This window comes from Poecilia mexicana, unplaced genomic scaffold, assembly GCF_051168715.1.
Source record: "Poecilia mexicana isolate PSO_F unplaced genomic scaffold, ASM5116871v1 scaffold_9, whole genome shotgun sequence".
NCBI lineage: Eukaryota > Metazoa > Chordata > Actinopteri > Cyprinodontiformes > Poeciliidae > Poecilia > Poecilia mexicana.
Genome location: NW_028263378.1, coordinates 32,650,646 through 32,672,563, shown reverse-complemented (window position 1 = coordinate 32,672,563; position 21,918 = coordinate 32,650,646). Strand labels below are relative to the sequence as shown.

The 21,918-nt window shown below is 41.1% G+C and overlaps 3 pseudogenes; 2 read left to right on the top strand and 1 right to left on the bottom strand.

Moving 5' to 3' along the window:
* Positions 1–5,288: 5,288 nt before the first annotated feature.
* On the top strand, positions 5,289–11,883 carry LOC148157778 (G2/M phase-specific E3 ubiquitin-protein ligase-like; annotated as a pseudogene).
* A 1,432-nt stretch (positions 11,884–13,315) lies between these two features.
* Positions 13,316–15,187, top strand: LOC148157777 (uncharacterized; annotated as a pseudogene).
* A 1,930-nt stretch (positions 15,188–17,117) lies between these two features.
* Positions 17,118–17,869, bottom strand: LOC148157776 (uncharacterized; annotated as a pseudogene).
* Between the last annotated feature and the right edge of the window lie 4,049 nt (positions 17,870–21,918).

Here is a 21,918-nt window from a genome sequence, read left to right as displayed (position 1 = left end):
TCTGAGGGAATGTCAAACTCAAAGAAGTTATCTGGCTTAGATAATTGTGCCGTCTCTTCATCACCTGAGCCTTTGAACTTCTCCCTTCTTTTCTGAGCTTTTGACTTTTTAGTTCTTCCCGGTTCTGCTTCTAAAGACTCCCCAAAAAAGGGCAACTCTTCTAACACAGTCTTTGAACTTTGCGCTCTTGTTACTACATTACAGGGTTTCAATGGTTCTACTGGTATATCAGTTTTAGGACATGAGTCCTGGGCTTCTCTGTTGGTACGCACTAGGGGTTCATAGTCTGACTGGTGGATAAGGTCAAAGAGAGTGGGTATATCATTACCAAGTATAACTGTGTATGGCAAAGAGGGAACTACAGCTACCTGTACCAAGTATGTTTGACCTCCCACTGTCAAATACACCTCAGCAGTAGGGTAGACATGTTCATCTCCATGTACACAACTTATTTTAATCCCCACCCCACTTAGCTTTTCTGCTGAGATTAAGCTAGCATGCACTAGAGATTGAAAGCACCCAGAATCAAGCAAAGCTTCTTCTTTCTGCCCATTAACTAGAACAGAAACAGTGGAAACTTTCTTTTCCACCGCATCCATACCTGGTCTTGGAACAGAACACAAAAGTGATGGCTTTGATTTAAGGGCAGGGCAGAAATGTTGTGTATGACCAAAGCCATTTGTCAAGAAAACTGGCATGGACTTGTGAGATCTTTCTAGGTACACGCAGAAAGCAGGGTAAAGGCCTGGGGAGTAACAGTAATCTTGTATTGATTTAGGAATGATTAAAGAAATGAAATACAAAAGACATAGTAGTGTAATAGTTAAAATGATTGATGTATTGTAATCACAATGTCTGTAATGTATGACTGAAATGTATAATCTGTATTCACGATCTGCGGTAACAGTAACAACTTAGTTGTTATACACGATTTCAGATAATGGTAAAACAAATTGATTAAGTTTTGAGTTAATTGTGTTTCATGGTACATTATAAGAAGATTGCAGAGTTGAGCACAGGAAAATAAAAGAATGAAAAGTCACAAGCACTGAGCTGGCTGGGCGGGGGCCTCAGAACGAATTGCCAAAAAAGGTAATAACTACCAGATGGCCAACAGAAAAGAGAGAAGTGTTGCAAAGGAGTTGCAACAGTCAAAAGAGGGAGGTTGGTGTATTACCAATTCAGGGTGGAACAAGGTTTGGGTGGGACGAGTGCTTTCCGATGAGATAATCGGGAAGGGTTAGTCATAAGACCTCTCCCATACACAACTGTGGGCCAAGAGGGTTTAAAAGCCAGCGAGCTGGGGAGGAAACTGTTCTTAGTCCGCGGCGCTGAAGGAGAATCAACAAGAGGACGCAGGCGAAAGATCAGCGGAGGACCACACCCTGGGACCGGGGGAAAAGTTTGAGACTTCTCGCCGCAAAGAAGGACAAGATCCGTCAGCCCCAGCCCTGGCCCCCTGAATTTGACCGTTTCCTCTGCCTCCACCCTACGATCCCTATTTAACAGCAGCAGACTTGGGGAAAAGACAAAGGTCACCTAGTGATGAAGATTCTGTTCATCTAAAAGAGGTCGGACAGATTGACTTTGCTGCTTTTCCGGAAAAGGACTTTGCCCGGCCAGGACAGAGACTCTAACCAAGGACGTCTAAAGATTTCGGCTGCCAAGATCGACTAACATCGGGTGTGAGTTGCCCTGCCCCTAAAGCCTCGCTCAGTGAGATTAGTGACACAGGTTAGGGATAGAAATAAGATAGGATATGGTTGATTTGGTTGATTTTATAATTTGAGATTAATACTTGTTACAAGTTTACAATTACTTCTATTAAATCTGCTTGTCATTTACCCCTGCTAAAGCTTGCTTAATAAAATATAATAAAAATAAGAATGGAGGTTGTGGACATTGAATTCAATTGAGTCACTGTTTGATGAGGGTTCTTCTGGTATAAGTAAAATCTAAATGCATGATTCTAGAAATTGGTGGCTTCGTACTTTCCTTTGGCGAGCAATAAATAATGGCCCTGGGACTTATATCTAAGTCACTAAATCCAATCTAGCCGATAACAAGTGCACGTTATTTTAAGGAGGAAAGCTACCGTTAACAGGAGTGGTTGTTGGAACTACGCGGCAGCTAGCGCTACTCTGTCGACTGTTTCTCAACTGAAAAGGGCCGTAACTTCTGGATCTGAAGGTAGTTAGAGCTAGACGAGTTTTCTCCGCCGCCAGTTTAAACAGAAATTCTCTAGTAAACCTATGATAGGGTAAGACCCAGGTTTCAGGGATTTTCCGGACCTGTTAGACAGAGAACTGGTCAATAGTCAGTCAGTGGTAAGGTTAGGGCGTGGCTGGCTATTGCAGAATAACGAACACATTACAGTTGTAACATCTAATATCTTGGACTGAAGACTTTAAAAATGGCTTTTTAACATTGGGGGGTCTTTGGGAAGGGAACGGCTTTGAACTAGAAACATTTCTAGCCTGACTTTGACCAGAGCCCTGTTCACCCCCAGTGGACTTACTTGATTGGGCATAGAGAGTCTCTCGGCCAAAATAAATGCTCTTGCTGGCTGATGTGAAGACCTCTGCAAGAGTAGCTGCTTCTTTTGCCGTCTTTGGGTCACGCTCACGTATCCAGACCTCCAACTCTGGATTAAACATCCTTAAAAACTGCTCCAGAATTATCTGCTTAGATATTTCTTGCACAGTAGATTTATCAGGTTTAATCCATCTTGAAAACAAGTCTTTCAATCGCACATAAAGTTCACGTGGCATCTCACCTGATTCAATCTTCAGGGATCTGAAGCGGCGTCGATAAGTGTCAGCAGTGATTTCATACTTTGCCAGAATTGCTTCCTTCACTGTCAGTTTTCAGTCAGCCATATCCATTAGAACATAGGCTGTGCGGACCTTGCCGGTCAACAGAGAGACAAGACGAACCGCCCACTCATCTCTAGGCCACCGACACATCTGGGCCATCCTCTCGAACGTCGTCAGAAAATGCTCAATGTCGTCATCAGTGGATAACGGAAGAAATCTTGGTTCAATTATGGACCTGGAACCATGAGCCACCTGGACATCACCACCATCAGATTCTTCTGATTCACCTGCATGTGCTTCAGATTTCCTGGGTTGAGCTTGTGTTCCTGATACCTCAGGTTTTTCCCATACAGCATGCACTTGAAGCTGCATTTGTTGAAATTGATGCTGTATGCTCTTCCACCTTTGCTCCTGGCGGGAAAAATCTTTATCAATCTTCAGGTCTCTAGCCACTTGAGACCGCATACTAGATTTCACCATCACCGCCAGTTCCTCCAACTTATCTTCAGGGTTGGTCGCTGCCATGGCCTCCATTTCACAGGAAGCTCCAGCTCCTTCATCAGGCTCTCCCTCTTGGCCTGGCTTTTTACCACTTCTGGTCATCATCTTCTCACCGTGGCATGAATGGCACACTTCTGACACCACTTGTAACAGGGCGGCCGTTTGCGGTTGGATTTTACAGTGCAGAAGATTACAAAAGGTAGAGTCAGGTGGAAACAGCAGTTGGTTTATTCTCCTCACAGCATCAACACACACTCAATAACAATCCTTCTCACACAGGTGAAACTACAGGCTTAAATAGTCTCAGCTATGTTGGACCCAACCACCTCCAATTCACAGGGAGATCTCACTTAAATTTCCACCTATTTAAATAAAATACACTTTATTAAATATAAACATTTAAATGTACTTTTTATAAATATTTTATATTACACCAAATGAAACACTACAAAAAAACCCATAAACAATTATCTCCCCACACTTTTCAATGGCCTCTCCCGGAACCTATAAATGGTGTCTAGACCCCCGGGGTTGTATTTGTCCAAACACCCTGGAGAGGACACAGAAAAGACAGGTGAGTCACTCAATATCAGCACTCCACACCTAACAGATTATGTAGAAACATTTGCTCAGTTTTACCCACCAGTAGCTCATTGCTCTGAGTAACAATTATCCTCCCTCCACAGGCAACCACCTCACTTTCCAATGAGGAGCAGCTGTGCAGAGCCCAGAACAGAAGGCTACATGCTAATTACTAAAATATTCAATAAATAAAATTAAAACTTCTCATGTGCAAATTGTTGTTTATGTGCAAATCTCTGCTTAAAGTGCAGTGCTAAATAAAGTGCTTGTTAATAGAGTGCAAAAAGTGCTTTTAAAGTGCTATACAGTGACTTAAATAAAAATAGACCCAGTAATGAAGCTCTCTTCATTACAGAACTTATAAGGGGGGTGGTGTTGCATGCCTGCCAGGCTGTTTGTGCTTTTTCTTCCCCCCTCCCTCCCCTCATTCCAGTTCTAGAACACTTCGGTCAAATAATAAATTGCTGTTACATATTCCTGGGACCAGACTGAGTGACAGCAAATAGGAGTAGTATTCACTGTCACTGCTCCTAATCTTTGGAACAACCTACCTTTTAACATTAGATCTGCCCATCGTCTGGAACACTTCATATCGCTCCTTAAAACTCATTTTTATTCTTTGGCTTTTTGTAAGGCCTGACATTCTAATTTACTTGTCTATTTTAATTTGTGTTTTATTCTTATGTGTTTTTGTTTGTACTTCATGAATACTGTACAGACCTTTGGTGCAATTAATATCTGTTTTTTAAGTGGTTCATAAATAAAATTGGCATCGACATGATTAGGTTTTTGTTTTATTTTGCTTTGGAAAGGTGTCCAGTTCAGGCGAATGGAGTGTTGGAGCAGTCACTGTCTTCTGTCCTAAGCCTACAGACATTGCTTTCTGACCAAGCACTGACATCTTTGTCAGCCCAGGCACCACTGGCCCCAACATCTCAAATGCTGTCGACCATGCCCAATTCCCCAGAAACATCAACTTATTTCTCTTCCTGTGGGCACCTGAGTCCCAGCCCTCCACTCAAGTACAACCAATTTTGCCATATTCTGAAGTTTCTTTGGTTGCAACCCCAAGGTTGCTCCTCTCCCCCCACTCTTCCCTGTCTCCACAGGTGATGACCACTGAGGACCAGGCACCAGCTTCTTATATTTACTGAGCAACTTATAATTCTACTGGAAGACCAAGAAGAGCCACATGAGTCTCCACAACATCCACCAGAGTTGCCTTACACTTTGGATGAGTAAGTCAAAATTGCACATTCTAGCAGCGTCTTATGTAATTAGTGTTGACAGCTGCAAACCATTGTTTACTCCAACAATACACAATAAAACATATTTTCTTTTCACAGGAAAAATCTTCAGACTTTAACAAAACCATACACCAAGGTTGATATGACTTTCTATCCTACAAGCAACCAAATAAATGTATGCAGGTACAGGATTTTAGAATGTAGCCTGCATGCCTTCAGAAGATGCCGTTTTGATCCAGCAGCAAAACTGGATGTTATTTTTGTGGATGAAGAGGACAATGCTGAAGGGACGGTTGATGAAAGTGGTCCCACACAAGAGTATCTAAGACTGTTAATGAGGGCCACTCTGTGTTTGAGGGGCATGAGAATGACTGCCATCTAGCTTTGGACACTAGTGGTCAGTATTATTATTATTTTTTTTTTTCCAATTCTTAAGGATGGAAAATTGTCAAGTAACATTTTTTTTCCTTTAGCACTGGAGTCAAAAATGTACAACTGTATTGGAAAAATGTCCGTTTGGTGCATGGAGGAATTGGACCTCATTTCTTCTCTCAAAGGCTGTATGACCACATTTGTGGCACATTGTCTCAACCTCCCCTGGTTGAGGAAGTTGTTAACCATTCAGACAGCAGCTGTTCAAAGTTAGCAATTTTAAGCATTTTGGATGTTGATCATGAGCTTAAATTCAGTTTCACATATATTTTTTTTCATTTTAGATTCAGGATACAAACACAATCATGGAGGCAAACGAAGCCATTATGCAGGCAGCAGATACCCTGAGCATTAAGGCATGTAACTACTCTGGAAGAGAGGGATTCTGTTGTGCAATCTGCTGCAGACTTCTTTGTAAAAGGCCAAGTGTGCACTGCCTTGCATGCAAGATCCAATTTTTTTCTATTAGAAATCTTGTTGTATTCTAAAAGTAAGACCATATTCTCATTTCTTAAAGGTTTGTGGAAGGTTTGAAGACTCTTAACCTGTTCGTCTCAGGTTGTCATTCACAATGACAGGGGTGTCAAACTCCAGTCCTCAAGGGCCGCTGTCCTGCAGTGTTTAGATGTGCCACAGGTAAAAAACAGTGGAATGAAATGGCTTAATTACCTCCTCCCTGTGTAGATCGGTTCTCCTGAGCCTTGCTAATGACCTAATTATTCTTTTCAGGTGTGGTGCAGCAGAGGCACATCTAAAAGTTGCAGGACAGCGGCCCTTGAGGACTGGAGTTTGACACCCCTGTCACTAGAGGACCCAAATTTGGGTCCTCTAGTGACAGACAGGTTAATGTGTTAGACGAGATTCGGAAAAACCCTGCAGTCTTTCATGAATTGTCTGTGAGGAGAAACCACTCTCGGCATGGGACCTGTGCACACTTTTCCCAGAGTGTTTCTCTGTGCAAGGTAGGGGTTGAACGACTACATATTTTTTAAGGTCGACTACATCATGATAATAGTCGAGTCGATGTCGACTAGTCGCGGTGACGTAAGCGCAAAAACCCTTCACAACTACTTGGAGGCTTTATCAGCTATTTTCACGGCAAGTATGGACCCTCCCCCCCCCCCCCCCCCCACACACACACACACACTCCCCTTCTCCTGCTTTTACTAAGTCTATTATGCAGAATTAAAAGAGCAATAAACAGATCATTCTTCGTGAGCAGGGAGAAAAGTTCGTTGTACAAATTCGGGTCTGACTTTTTTTTTTTGTTTTTTTCCAAACACCGGCTGATGCTGATGATCTCTGGATAGCTACTCGTATAGGAGTCAAATGATCACACTGACCACAATGGAATGGTGCTTTTGGAACATCACAAACCAAACTTATTATGAACGGATCCCGTTTGGTTACAGTTGAATTTAACGAAACCTCCTGCTGCTCCTCCGCCTGATGCGCAGCATGATCTCTGCTGACTCAGCAGCGGCTCTCTGAACCGACATGCAGACGGCGGCCGAGATCGCCTCTATGGGAGCTTGGACTTAGTTTCCAGATGTAGTCAAACCATATCTTTATAAGAGCGTAAAGCTGTCAGGTTAAAAGCTTCAATACGCAGGGTGACGCTGATCAGTTGGATGGATAAAAAAGCCTGACATCATGACGCGTTGTAACACATTACTGCTGCAGTCTTTTTTATTTATTTATTTTTTTAAGGATTTTTTTTGGCACTAGTTTATTTGACAACAACTTGACTGTAAGGGGGCAGAGAGTGCGGAGAGAGGCCTGGGCCCAGCGAATGGAGGACGGGAGTCGGACTCCTGATTACTGCGGGCTAAAGTCTCTGTATGCGGGGCGCCGTGCTAACCTCCGCGCCGCGCAACGCCCCTATTGCGGTAGCCTATGCTGTAATTTACAGTTTGTAATTATTAAATTATTTACATTTTTATACAATTTGAGCTTTCTGACGAACTCACCTAGTCCACCTTCTTTCATTTTCTGGGAAAAATCTGTTTAGTCATGTAATTGCGACTAATCGACTGGCCCAGGAAAAAGTCAGTGCAGAGAAAAGAATCGACTAGTCGACTAGTCGACTAATTGGTGCAACCCCTAGTGCAAGGCAGCAATAAAAGGAGGATAGAAAATCAAACCATATACTACTGGAGAGACCGTTTGGTGGATATTGAAGGTACATTTGTTGTGATACTGTAAGCACAACTGGTATCAATTACATTTTGTGACCAATTTATCAGCACTATCCAAAAAGAAGCAATCATAGTTTGAGTATAGAGGCACTTTTTAAATGACTAGTGACAGGACCAAAAACAGTTAAATTGCTAGAAAAGTCTATTTCCTGGAAAGTTTTTTTGTTAAGCTGCCATAGAAATTCTGTCTTTTACCAGTGAATATATATTGGGTAATTTGTTGCCTAAATGCATACTTTTACATACCATTTACAATGATCATGCTTAGTTATGGTTCGTCTTCAAAATGTTTATTGATTTATATTTACTAACAAGAAATGCATTGTCATCACCAATATAACAAGATTGAGGAGGAACATGGACAGACATTTAACACATGTCTGTCTATGTTCCATGGACAGAGATGTGTTCCATATTTTTAAGAGTACACACTGGATACCTTTTATCAAAGTTCATAATTTCAACATTTTGTCTTTCAAATGGAGAGTGCAGTCCCGTTACCCTCGAAATGATACTGGAGTTCGCTTCCGGAGCATCCACAGTACCTCCACTGGGCTTTCCCATCGTCCACAAATTGAATTTGACTGGATTTCATCTGACTGGATTGAAGAGTCCAAACGACTCCTGTATGAACTGTGCCCAACAAAGCAGCGCAAACATAAGGGCGCACAGAAAGACGTAAATAATGTTAAAGGATTGCTTGAAGTTGTTAAACGAGCGGGGTGAGAATATTCCCCGTTTTGTCTCGCACTACCTGGACGACCTTCCACCTGTTGGCTTCGGCAACATTGATGCCTCGGCCCTGCTCGGTAGAATGGAGCGTCTAAGGCAGGAAGTATCTGTGCTAAGAGGAGCTATGGAAGCTCAGGCTACTATGAGTGAAAATCTTGGACAAGCGACAGTGGATTTGGAGTGCCGGCTGACGGATATTGAAACACCTCATGAATCTAGTCGGGCTAACTAACCCGTGCATGGATCGATGCAGGCTCAGGCTACGCAGAAAAGATGCTAAACAACCAGGGCCGGATTTAGAAGGATGGGGGCCCCTGGGCTGGAGTCAAAAAAAAAAAAAAAAAAAAAAATATATATATATATATATATATATATATATATATATACATATATATATATATATATTGTATGTGTTTGTTTTGTTTTAGAGGATGAGCAGAGAATGACCGAACAGTAAGTTTTGACAACTTATAACTTTAATAAGCCAGTTGTCACAAACTACAAACAACTCTGAACTCTTTTCTAGAAAGACTAAACCACATGTTGGGGTTGAAACTAGAATATGATGCTTGCATCACAAAATAAAATCACTGAATAGTTATTGTTACCTGGACTTCAACACAAACTATAAAACAGATTGAGTGCAAGAAAGTGTAATGCTCAAATATACTTTTACAAAGCAAAGCGAGTAAAACAATATTTATACAAATATCCCCAGCATTTACATGTCCATATAAGTACAAGTGGAATATATCAAAACTCAAACTTTTTCTTTGGTTTTAAAGTTCTTGGTAAATAGTGGAGGAAATAAATGTCAAAAAAGCGCTTCTCTGCCAGTCAGACAGAACATGGATATAAACAATATCATCTGGAAAAAAGAGATCAGGCATACTGTAGTTTTCAGAAAATATCCTGACCCAGGTAAGTCCAAAGTGCTGCCCTCTGAAGGATTTTTTACAGCCCCCGGTTCTCAATAAAAGCAGAGGTGGGTGCAAATGAACAATTTTCATCTTCTAGATCAAGGTTTTTACAGAGAACATCTTGAAAAATATGAAGAACAAAATACATATTTCCATTTATTAATGACACTTTTGCATTCAACTTCTTTGTAGGAACTCGAACCACAAACACGACCTACATTTGCAAATGCAAACCAAATAAGAAAACAATACTCAACCCTGAAAAGTTTGAAACTTTGAGCCTGTCTTATAATGCAGACATGCACAATCTTTGTTTTGTATCTACAATCATTTAAATTTTTACTTTATTTTAGCAGATAAACTTTAAAAAAGACCAAGTTTGTTTTCAAATTATTTTGCAGCCCCAAAGTTCTTTTAACATAATTTTAACCCTCATGTCAAAAAGTTTAGACACCACTGCCCTAACTGGTAACACCAAGCCCTTTTAGTAATGAGTGAAAGGGTTATCAGACATGTAAGCCTTAGTCTGATATGAAATTTGAAAAGTTGCCCACTTTTCTGGATTTTTTTGCTGCAAATTCCTTGACAAGATCACTGAAGTCCAGCTTTCTCACTAGATCACTCTCAATGGACATGAGAGTCAAATGGTTCAGTCTTTCTTGTCCCATTGTGGATCTGAGTCTGTTTTTAACTATTTTAAGCTTGGAGAATGATCGCTCACCACTTGCATTTGTGACAGGAAATGTCAGGTAAAAGCCTGAAAGCAATATCCACATTTGGGAAGATGTCCTGCAGTTTCTTTTCCCTAATGAATTGTAAAAGCAATGGAGCAGATGTGATGCCTTTATCACGAATAAAATCTTTAAACTGGACAATTTCCTCCACAAAGTCCATCTCCAAGTCAGCTGAATATTTACTTTGGAGATGAGATGCTTTGTTTCTTAGCTCTGGAACAGTAACACCAGAAAAATTGTTCAGGAAGCCAAAAGTGTTGTTGAGGTTATCATATGCAATATACCTGTGATTGATTTCAGAAAGCAATCTGTCAACAACCACCACAAAACACTGGTGGAGAACTTTTGTTGAGCTGATAAGTCAACCTCTGAGGTGGCGCCCTCTCCAAAAAATGGTTTTGGAGTCTTTGATCTTCGACCAGTAACTCTGTAAGCTTGTGAAACTGTTGGAGACAACTTCTTTGCTTGAGACTCAAACCTATCAAATTGATCTCTCAGACCTCCAATGTACTCCCGCAAGGATCCCACCAAATCCACAGCTGTACACAAGTCCAGTTCCACAGACTGCAAAGCTGCACTTGCTTTTTCAAAGCGCTGCAAAATGCTATGCCAAAATGTACACATAAAAGCTGTTTCAAGCTTGTCCATTTTTTTTATCAAGTGATCTTGCTTCATTTCTTATTGCTGCATTTTGGTTTGTGTCATTTACAATATTCTTCAATGATTTTTGAATGTTTGCATAGTTAATATGCACTGCCTGTGTGGCATCTGCATGTGCAGCCCATCTAGTGTTCGAAAGGGACTTCAATGTTTCAATGCGCTTGTTTGCATTAGGCTGCAGTCCATCTGTTACCACCTTCCACCTTGCTGTCGACTTGGAGCAAAAGTTAAATAAGTTTTACACAAACTGGAAAAAATCAGCTGTCTCAAAACAGCAGTTAACACTATTAACTCCAACCAAATTCAGGGTATGTGCAGCACATGGAACCCATTCAACTAGTGGGTTGAGTTCTTTCATAGGTGCTTGTAGTCCTTTATATACTCCTGACATGTTGGCAGCATTATCATAGCATTCCCCCCTGCAGTTTGCAATGTCAATCCCCATCTCTTCCAAAACCTTGAGTACAGTCGCACATAAAGCTTCTCCAGTATGACTTTCAATTGGTAGAAACTTCAGAAAGCGTTCCTGCGAGTGTCCTTCAGGTGACACATATCTTAACACAAATGTTAACTGATCAACATGTGCCACATCTGGCGTGGAGTCAACAGAGATTGAGAAGTATTTTGCCATTTTTACTTCACTCACTATTTCTGATAGAACACAATCACCCATCAGCTGAATAAATTCCTCACATGTTTGGGAAGAAAGATATGAGGGTTTCCCTGAACCTGCATTTCCATATTTCTCTATGTGAGACTTCAGAAAAGGATCAAACTCGCTGATTAACTCCAGTATTCCCAGATAATTCCCATTATCAGTTCTTCCAAATTTGTCACTGGCTCCTCTCAGAGCCAGTCCCCTCTCTGCTAAAAACTTGACAACAGACACAACTCTTCTCAACACTTCAGTCCAATATGAACACTCAGATTCAAATTGTTTCTGCAGTTCTGTGTCTATCCTCCCGCTGGCTGCTGCAAGTGAAACATATGTCAGCATTGCTTTTCTATGATGTTCGCTGTTTTCGTGCTCTCTCATGCGTTCAGTTGCGTGCTTCCAGTGACTGAAACCAGTTTCAAAGTTTGACTGAGTATTAGCATTGCTGAAAATGCGGCATGCAAAACAAAATGCAGCTCCGGTGGATGAAGAGTAGAGCAGCTACGGTCTTTCGATGTACTCACCGTTTAACATCTTGCGTTTAAAGTGAGATTTGGAGAAGTGACGCTTTTGATGCTTGTACGCCCGTTCTGATGCTTGAAAGCCAACATTCATATTTTGACAGCTCTCCGGTCCTCGCTCAGCCCAGTAAGCTCGCACGGACTCGTCAATTTACCCCCAACGCGCCGGATCGGTACTGTACGGATCCACAGTCGCCTTTCCATCTGCGGAAGAAGATCCCGCTTCCACTGACTCTGACTCCACAGACGCCAGTCCAGCCACCGACTCAGTCACGGTTAAAGGTTCTGGCGGGATCTTAGTGCCGGTGTTAGCATAGCTAAGGGTTTGAGGAGCAGGGGATAATGATGTTTCTGCTCCATCTCCGCTAACAGGTTTAAAAAAGCCTGTCAGTTTAGGCATTTTGTTTGTCGCCTCTTTGGCGCGATGCTCTTTTTCTTTTCTCTTCCTTCTTTTCTGCGCTCCGCTGTCATATTTTCTGTTGTCCACCATTGTAAAATAATATTCCCTTGACGCTCCTCCTCCCCAATGCATAAGATGCGTCAAAAGTGGACCAATAACAAGCAAGCATTCAAGATGGACGTTTGCCAGAACAAATTGGAACATTTTTCATCGGTGCTGTCAAAATCATCGTAGTCATTGATTAAATTCTGACACTATCCATTCACAAAAACATAAAACATCCTTCGGGACCCCCGAAATGCCGGGGCCCTGGGCTGCAGTCCCGGTAAGCCCCTTCTAAAATCCGGCCCAGTAAACAACAGCAACCAGAAGACGCCTCCAATCAACAAGTCCTGTCTCCGGCTTGGAGTACTGTTTTGAGGGAAGGGAAGTCGAAGCCCCAGAAACCCTTGAAGGGAGCTGTGTCACTGGGACATGCAATACAAAATCGCCTAAGGCGGGAACAATGCAAAGGAGGAATAATTGGCACTGGCACAGCCAGTAACATCCCAGTGGTTAAAACCAAGCTGGTAAGTGTCTTTGCTACGAAATTCTCTCCTGACCTTGATGCTGACACTCTGCGTGCCTAGCTGACTGAGAAACTGGGCCAATCGGTGATATGCAAGAAGATAGACTCAATGCGTAACCGATTTAGCTCGTTTCATATAACTGCAGAGTGCTCTGAAGTTGTAGAAATGTACGATCCAAAACTCTGGCCATCGGGTGTGTATGTGCGTCGCTACTTTGAGGCGCTCAGACCAAAAAATAACAGTATCCATTTGGCTCAAACATCAGAGACTGGTATACTACAGCAAGAGAACGTATCTGCATCTGTAGCACCGCAGATGAGCAACGGCCACGCAGATCCTGATGAATAAATGACTGGTATTAATATTGTGTCATATAATGCGCGAGGTCTGCGTGTTGGACACAGTGAAACAGACAGAGTGCGTCGCTTTGTGGTGGACAAATTACTGGAGACTTGTGATGTACTGTGTGTGCAGGAGACATTCTCAGCTAAACAGGACCTGGAGAAGCTGAATTACATACATAAAGACTTTTATGGCGCTGGTGAATCCACTTCCCACCTTAGCACCAGAATAATTCAGGGAAGGATAGCCGGTGGTGTTGCAATGTTATGGCACAAAAAATATGATCAACTGGTTAATGTGATTAGACTTGGGCCATAGGGCTTAAGTTCACCTGTGGAGATAAAAACTTTATTGTTCTGAACATATACACGCCTTATGAATGTCCTCAAAACGAAGATGAATTTCTTAATAGACTGTCTTTTATTATGTCTTTTATGCAAGATAATGCGTGTACTTGCTTTTTTATTGTGGGGGATATTCATTCTATATTTGCTAAGCATTTAATGCAGTTCTGTCACAACAATGGCTTAATTCTTTCTAGTAAGGTGCTTTTGCCTAACGACAGTTACACCTATATTAGTGATGTATGGCATACAACCTCATGGTTAGATCATTGTATCTGTACAGCTGATGCTCATGATTCCATCCAGGGCATTCGTGTCAACTATGAATTTGCCACCAGTGATCATATGCCATTTTCCTTGTGTGTAAACATGAATTGCATACCTTCTGTTTTGCATGCAGACTATAATACAAGTATAGGAAAAATAGCATGGGATAACTTGACTGAAAAAGATCTATCGGATTATTGTTATTGTACGAACAACATGTTTTGCAATATATACTTACCAAAGGGAGCAATCTCATGCCGTGATATGAACTGTAAGGACCCCCAACATGGTATTGAGTTATGTACTTTGTATGAGAATATTGTGACGTCCCTCCTTACCTCAAGCAAGCCACTGCATAAAACCAGCTCACATAGCACCAAGCCAGGCTGGAACGACTATGTAAGAGAGCTTCATCCAGAGGCCAGAAGGGCTCTTAAAGCATGGGTTGATTCAGGTAAACAGAGACATGGCCCTTTGTTTGAATATAAAAAACAAACAAATGCTAATTTTAAATATGTTTTAAGACTTATAAGGAGAAATAAAAAATACTATGAGGTCTGACTCTCTTGCTAGAAAGTTTGGAAATAATAATGTTAAGGACTTTTGGAAAGAAATACAAAAAGTAAATAACTGCAAAACATCACTACCAGCTACTATTGATGGTGTTAGTGATGTAAAAGAAATCACTCAGTTATGGCAGGAGCACTGCAGTGCGCTGTTTAATTGTGTCAAAAGTGACACTTTTGTCATGAGAGGCATTCACAGTAATGAGAATGTGAATGTATCTCCACAAGAAATATATCATGCAATTATGACACTGAAGGACAACAAGGCCTGTGGGATGGATAACATTTCCACTGAGCATCTGAAAAATGCAAGTAAGAAACTCTGTACATTACTTTCTATGTGTTTCACTGGCTGTCTAGGTCTGTTACCTAATTCAATGTTATCTGTCATACTGTTACCCATTATTAAAGACAAAGCGGGTAAGATTAGCTCTTTGGAGAATTACTGACCCATAGCTTTAGCTAGTAGTTTGTCGAAAGTTTTAGAAAGAATCCTATTAAATAGGCTGGAAGAGTTTGTCTTGACCTCTGATAATCAATTTGGTTTTAAACCCAAACATTGCACAGACATGTGTATTTTTGCGCTAAAGGAGATTTTAGACTTGTATAATTTGCTAAAGGAGATTTTAGATTATATAATTTGCACAATGCTACAGTATTTTTGTGTTTTATTGATGCCTCTAAAGCATTTGATCGTGTGAATCACCAAAAACTGTTCTGCAAGTTAGAAAGCAGAAGTGTACCCAAATATCTCATTAGAATTCTTGTCTACTGGTATGGTCATCAATCGATGTATGTCAAATGGGGTAACACAAGGTCTGATTCATTTAATGTTGGTAACGGAGTAAGGCAAGGAAGTATACTGTCCCCTTATTTTCTTAGCATCTACATGGATGAACTATCAGAGCGCCTGAATTGTTGTAAAACAGGCTGTGTAGTTGGTGACTGCATAATTAATCACATAATGTATGCAGATGATTTGGAAATCTTATGCCCATATAGTGCTGGCCTTCAACAATTACTAAGGGTCTGTTCCCAATATGGTTATGACTTTGACATCAAATATAATGTTAAGAAAAGCAATGTTATGATTGTTAGAAGTAGGGCAGATAAGCATCTGATAACCCCTGACTTCTCTTTATCTGGTATTGTCCTCAATATATGCAATGAAATTAAATATTTGGGACATTACATAACTGATGACCTGTCTGATGATCGTGACATCTGTATGCACAAGCTAATATTCTGATCAGAAAGTTTGGTATGTGTTCATCCTCTGTGAAGATGGCTCTTTTTAAATGTAAATACTGTCAAGATCCGTGTTTTTGTGTGTTTATTTTTGAGTTTTTCCTGTGTAGTCCTGTTCCTGTGAGACTCGGTCCTGTCCTCCCCGTTGATTGCTCCCCATGTGTGTCTCATTTCCCCTGATTACCCGTGTGTATTTAAACCCACCTGTGTCTGTGTTCGTTGTCGGATCCTTGTCGTAGTCAGTGTTGTTTGTCTTACGTCTTGTGTTCGCTCCAGTAGAACTGTAAAGTCCTGGATAGCGTTAGCTCTCGTTTCCAGTCCTGTGTGTCAGTGGCTACCGGTATTTGGCTGTGTGCCTGTCTCTCTGCCGTGCTGCCTGTTTTGAACTGATCGAGCATCATCTTTATTAAAACCATCATATTCGTACATCCTGGGTCCGCCTGCGTCTTCTCCTCACCACCTCAACCACACCACATGACAAATACAATATTTGCTTTTTTTATTGCAAAGAATAGATGTCATCTTTTAACCACCTTTTGGTTTCACAATTTAAAGTGTATGTTTGAGCCACACGGCAAAAACAAAATGTCTTATCAAGTATTTTTGGACTACTTTTTAGTGCACTAAAGATAAAACTAACTTGCATGTAACTTTACATCAAGATATGAGCTTGTTTTAAGTCAATAATTCTTTAGTTTTGATGAAAAAGGAGGAGTAGTGACATTGGCATATTAATTTCAATTATAACAGCACATCTTTCCCTTGGTATAAGTGAAATAATCTGCCAATGTAATAAGTCCTTTTTCATCGATATTAAGGAAAACTGACTTAAAACAAGCTCATATATTGATGAAAAGTTACTTATATCTTGTGTCTTATTCGAAATGTAGAAAGATTTTTGCACTGGAAAATCTTTGGCAAGATTTTTTTTGTTTTTGCTGTGTAAATGGGCACTGTAGTTTAATCTTTTGTAATGATTGTTCTAGTTCATGTAAGAACACTACTCATTTTGATTAAAAACAAAATTAAATTCTAAAGAATCTCAAAGGGTCTAAAAGATGCGTTTGAAAAGAGGGTTGGGAGATACTGGTCATTTCTACATGAACATTTTCAAAAGTAGAATTTTTATTGTTCTTTCCCTCTCCAGAATGTATATTTATCATGTCTTTAAACTCCTTAACATTTGATAATTAAATCTGCAAGGTTATTTGCAAATTATTCTTAAGATACAACTACTACAAATAAAACTTGGAATTAACATGAGTACCTACTCATGTTAATTCCAAGTTTTATTTGTAGTAATTGTATCTTAAGAACAATGCATTTGATCAAATGTTCTTGATGTTTGTCACTTCTTCTCAAACATAATGACATGTATTTAAATCAATAAAGCATTTGCAATTTATGCACAACAGGCCTGGTATTTCACCTTCAGATCTGAAATATGACTGACTGTAAGATTACCTGATTGAAGTTGCTGCTGACTGAGCCTGGTTTGAGGTGGTTCTACAATTACACTAGGGACCTGCTCAGCATTAGTGGTTGGTAGTGGCCAAAGGCCATGCTGTTGCAGAGGTTCTTCAAGAGTCTCTGGTGTGTTGGACTTTTCACCAAACACATTGTTAGTTGCTGTGCTGTTGGCAGTCATCCATTCAACAACATTCATCCAGTTCAGATTTGTATTGGTGTTTTGTTTTCTGTACGCAAGGAATGGTGGTTCCATGCCTTTCTGAATTGTTCTAGTTGGCTTTAAATCTCAGGAAGAAAAACCATGTGAAGAGAAAGTTTGTGCACATCGTCGCTGGGATCCAAGAGGGCTGAATCTTAAAGATTATAAAAGATGCTATAAAATGGTTCCAGAACATGAAAAAAAGACATCCCTCCAAAGATTACGGATGGATTCCCCAGTGATAAGACTCTGACATTCAATGCCCTGTAGGAGGTTCATCACCAGGGACCACTTGCACATTCTCGCCACCATGATCTGACCTCACTCTAGAAGGTAAGCCATAGAGGCCTGTTGCCTTGAGAAAATGAAATAGCACTGTTGAGGCACGATTGTCTGTGCTACAGTTAAAGTAAGTAATTAAGCAAGAACATACATCGATGCCACCATGGACCACAAATCCCCACCTATATAGTCAAAATGTAATTGAAGATATGTTGAATTATTATTCTTACTAGTCAGAATGTAAATACAGATATCTTAAATTACCATTCCAGATAGTCAAAATGTAGTTTTGTCTAGTCAAAATGCATTTTTAGATATCTGGAATGTAATTACGGATAGTCAGACGAAACCAAATTTATGTTAAAATGGCTTGCTATAGCGATTATAACTCAGCCTTCAGTCCCTGACATCACTGCTGTTCCACCTAGAGAGAAAAAAGGGAGGTAACACTTTATTTGAAGGGGGTTGAATAACACTTTCATAAACATGACATAACACCTGTCATGAACATGAATAAGTCTTCATGAATATTTATGACTGTTGTCATAAAGTGTCATTCGGTAAATTATGACACTTTTAATACAAAGTTGACATTATTCAAAATGTCTTTGTTATGACAACTTGACATTAACCAAGAAGTCATTACTGTTTAAACTTTACCTTTAATAACATAAAGATACCTAATTTTTAAAGTGCAATCAGTAATTCTTATAAAACAAATTTATATCAGTCAGGTGCCCGCCGCCCCCCCCAACCCTCCCCGAAGCCCCTGGTGAGTAGACTGTGTGAGATTATCAATCATTTAGTATTAGCTTAACTACAGACTACTGCTTGCCTCCATTTAATTTAATGAATGAAGGACCACATCTACCAACATATTCATATATTTAACTTGCCCCTGTACCTTTTACCACACTTAACAACAGGTGAGTCAGACAGCAGCAGCTCTAACCACCATACCAGCATAACCCCTCACTCCCCTCTGTCCCAGTGTAAAAGGTGAGCAACACCACAGACATGTCTATGAGCAGCACTTTGTTCAGTGACAAACTAGTTAGCATCATTCCAGGGAATCTATAGGGATTTTTTCTGTCTCTCTGCTCTTTTTAGAATTACACAACAAAAAACAAGAAATTTATTACTGACATAAATTCAAACAATTTAATAAAAATATAATAAAGGTAATAAAAAACAGTCTGCTGTCAGTCCAGATAGTCCTACCTTAGCTTGCATTTAAATCGTACCTCCCTCCTGAACTGCCCTTTCCTAAATGAAATTAAAGCTGCAGTATGTAACTTTTATAAAAAAATATTTTTTACATATTTGTTACAACTGTCAATATGCTGTGACAGTATGGTGAGAGATTTTCTGTGATAAAAAATTCAACTCCGCCTTCTCCCAGTACTATTGAGAAACAACCAATGGAGGCAGGAGGCGGTGTTTAGAGCTGTCAATAACATTCTCATGTGATTGCTCATTCTCCCTCTCCTCTGTGCTATGGTGCAACTAGCATAGCTTGTTGTGATTGCTCAGTTTAGTTAGCATAGCTACTAATGACAGCAGATAAACAGTTTTCCTGTAATAATAAGTTGTTTCTTCACCATTAGCACATTTAGCAGTGAGTGAATTAGGTTGACAACACTAAGACCATCCTGATTCTGATTGATCTCATAGCAAACTGTCACAACATGGTGGCAGCTTTATCAAATATAGAGAAAACATATTTTTATTTAAGATATATACTGCAGCTTGAACAAAATGTAAATACATAGGATATTTGAAAAGTCTGGATTGGTTTATGTACATTTTGCACATTGTCTATGACTGTTGCTGGTGGGGAGAGATATTTCATCAAGCTAAAACTAATAATATAAAATTAAGCAACCTATTTACATACAGTATGCGGATTGTTGCATTTAAAATTCACTAGCAGTAAGTGTTGAGCTAGTATCAGTATTGGACCCAAGAAAGCAAGGCAATTGCAAGCCTTTAATGTGGTCACTGTTGTCGCCCTCCGTCTCCGTGCTACCGCCAGCTCGCCACCAGGGGGCCCCCTCAGTCCCTCTCCTGACGCTCCACCTTGCGGGGGTGTCTGCACACACCTGCAGATCATCTGATCAGTTCCAGGACTATAAGAGGAGCCTCCAGCCAACACTTCAACGCCAGAGTGATGACCCTTGTGGTAACTAAGAGCCATCTGAAAAGCCTCGAATTATTATACGTTCCTGTTCTAACCTCTCGTCTCCTCGCCTCAGGTTTGAGGCCCTGGACCCGGGCAGATCCGGACCCAGTCGAGCCCCACTGAAAGGGATCTGGATCTCCTCGCCCTGGAGGGCCCTGCACCGCGGCTAGCACCGAGTCGCTCGCCTCTCCCTCACTTCCCCTGAGCAGGAGCTCATTGGACCCTGAACCCAGCCCCGGCGTTTCCGACCTGTCTGCAGCTCTAAGCCGCTCCCGCTCGAATCACCTTTTTCCGTTACTGAATAAAACCCTTAAAACTTCAGTTTTCTCCTGAGTGTCTGCTGCATGTGGGTTCGGAATATTCCAAAAACCATGACAGTCACGGTTTTGATAGACTCAAGAAACTGTAACAGTAGCTGTGAGGGGGGCCCAATTGAATTTTTTGTCATGGGGCCCAAGATTCTTGGCGGCGCCCCTGGTATATGAAGTTCAAAATGGTGAACCGTATGGATAAAGACATACATTGTGAGGTATGAGTTATTTTTCATATACATACTTATGTGAGAGGACTTGCTTTTGTAAAATGTTGTTCTTTAAGAGTGATTTAATATATATTTTTCAAAAAAATATGATTTGCATTTAAACAGCTTACAAGCAAGATGTGAAATGTCTGTATCCTCGGGGATACGCTGCCCAGTTGGAGTACAAAAGAGAAATAGGTATACTCAGATTTTCTTTTATTTAGAGTCATTAAATTTATAGATAATCACTATTAAAACATTGCTTAAGCTTTACTTTACCCTGAAATATGGATTATTTTTAATTTATTGTGTATTATGTATGAATTCAAGGTATTTTGGTGCAAATTGTCTAAGGGTAGTGGCAGATTGAGTCAGGTTCTGCTGGAGGTCTCTTCCTATTAAAGGAGAGCTTTACCAATCCACTGTTACTGCATGCATGCTTAATACAAATGATTGGGTTGAACTGATTTTTTTTTTGTTAGTTAACCTGAGACATCTGTTAATTGCTGCTATATAAACTGAACTGGTACTGATTTGTGGTATTTTAAATTGAAATGTAAAACATACAAAAACAAGGTGTTACGATCCGTGTTTCTGTGTGTTTATTTTTGAGTTTCTGTGTAGTCCTGTTCCCTGTGAGTCTGTCTCTGCGTCTTACCCGTTGATTGTTTCCCAGGTGTGTCTCATTCCCTTAATTACCCCGTGTGTATTTAAACCCACCTGTTGTCTGTGTTCCTCGTCGGGTCCTTGTCTAACGTGTCTATTATTGTCTAACGTATGTCTTATGCTTTCCAGTAGAACTGTACAGTCCTGGTTTGCTAAGCTCAAGATTCACATTGTCAGTTGCTACCGGTTGTTAGCTGTGAGCTAATTGTTCCTGCCGTGCTGCCTGACTTGGACCGTGTTGAGCCACTTCATTAAATCATCATCTTTTCACCATAACCTGGGTCTCAGCGTTCTCTCCTCACCACTACCACCACCAATCATGACAGAAGGACCCGACCAAGAACAGTGAGAAACGCAAACATCATGGACCCAGCAGACCGTCGCTACCTGATCGGTGAGATCAGGAAGTATCAGGCTGTATATGGCAAAGCCATATTCAGCGGCCGGACGGCTAAACGCAGCTACCAGGATAGCGATCCACCTGGAGAAATGGGCTCTGTTTCTCCCTCAGGTGTGGCTTGGGGAGTTACTCCAGGATATAGAGCAGGAGTTTCAGACGGCTAAGGAAGTGCTGTCTGCAAATTCCCAACCTCCCAAGCTGGATTCTCGCTCCACCACCCCTGCTCCGGTTCTACCCGTGTCAGCTCCAGTCCCTCTGGTTCCAGTCTTCTCTCCAGCCACCTCCATCTGCCCGTCTCCAGCCACCTCCGTCTGCCCGTCTCCAGCCACAACAGTCCCCATGGTGATGGGGTTTCAAGGAGCCAGGTTGTCCCCGGGACGTGAGGCGGCATGGCTAGTGGCGTGGCCCGCCCCCGAGTCCGCTGCCGGAGCACAGCCCCCCGAGCTCCCCGCCGGCCGTCCTGCT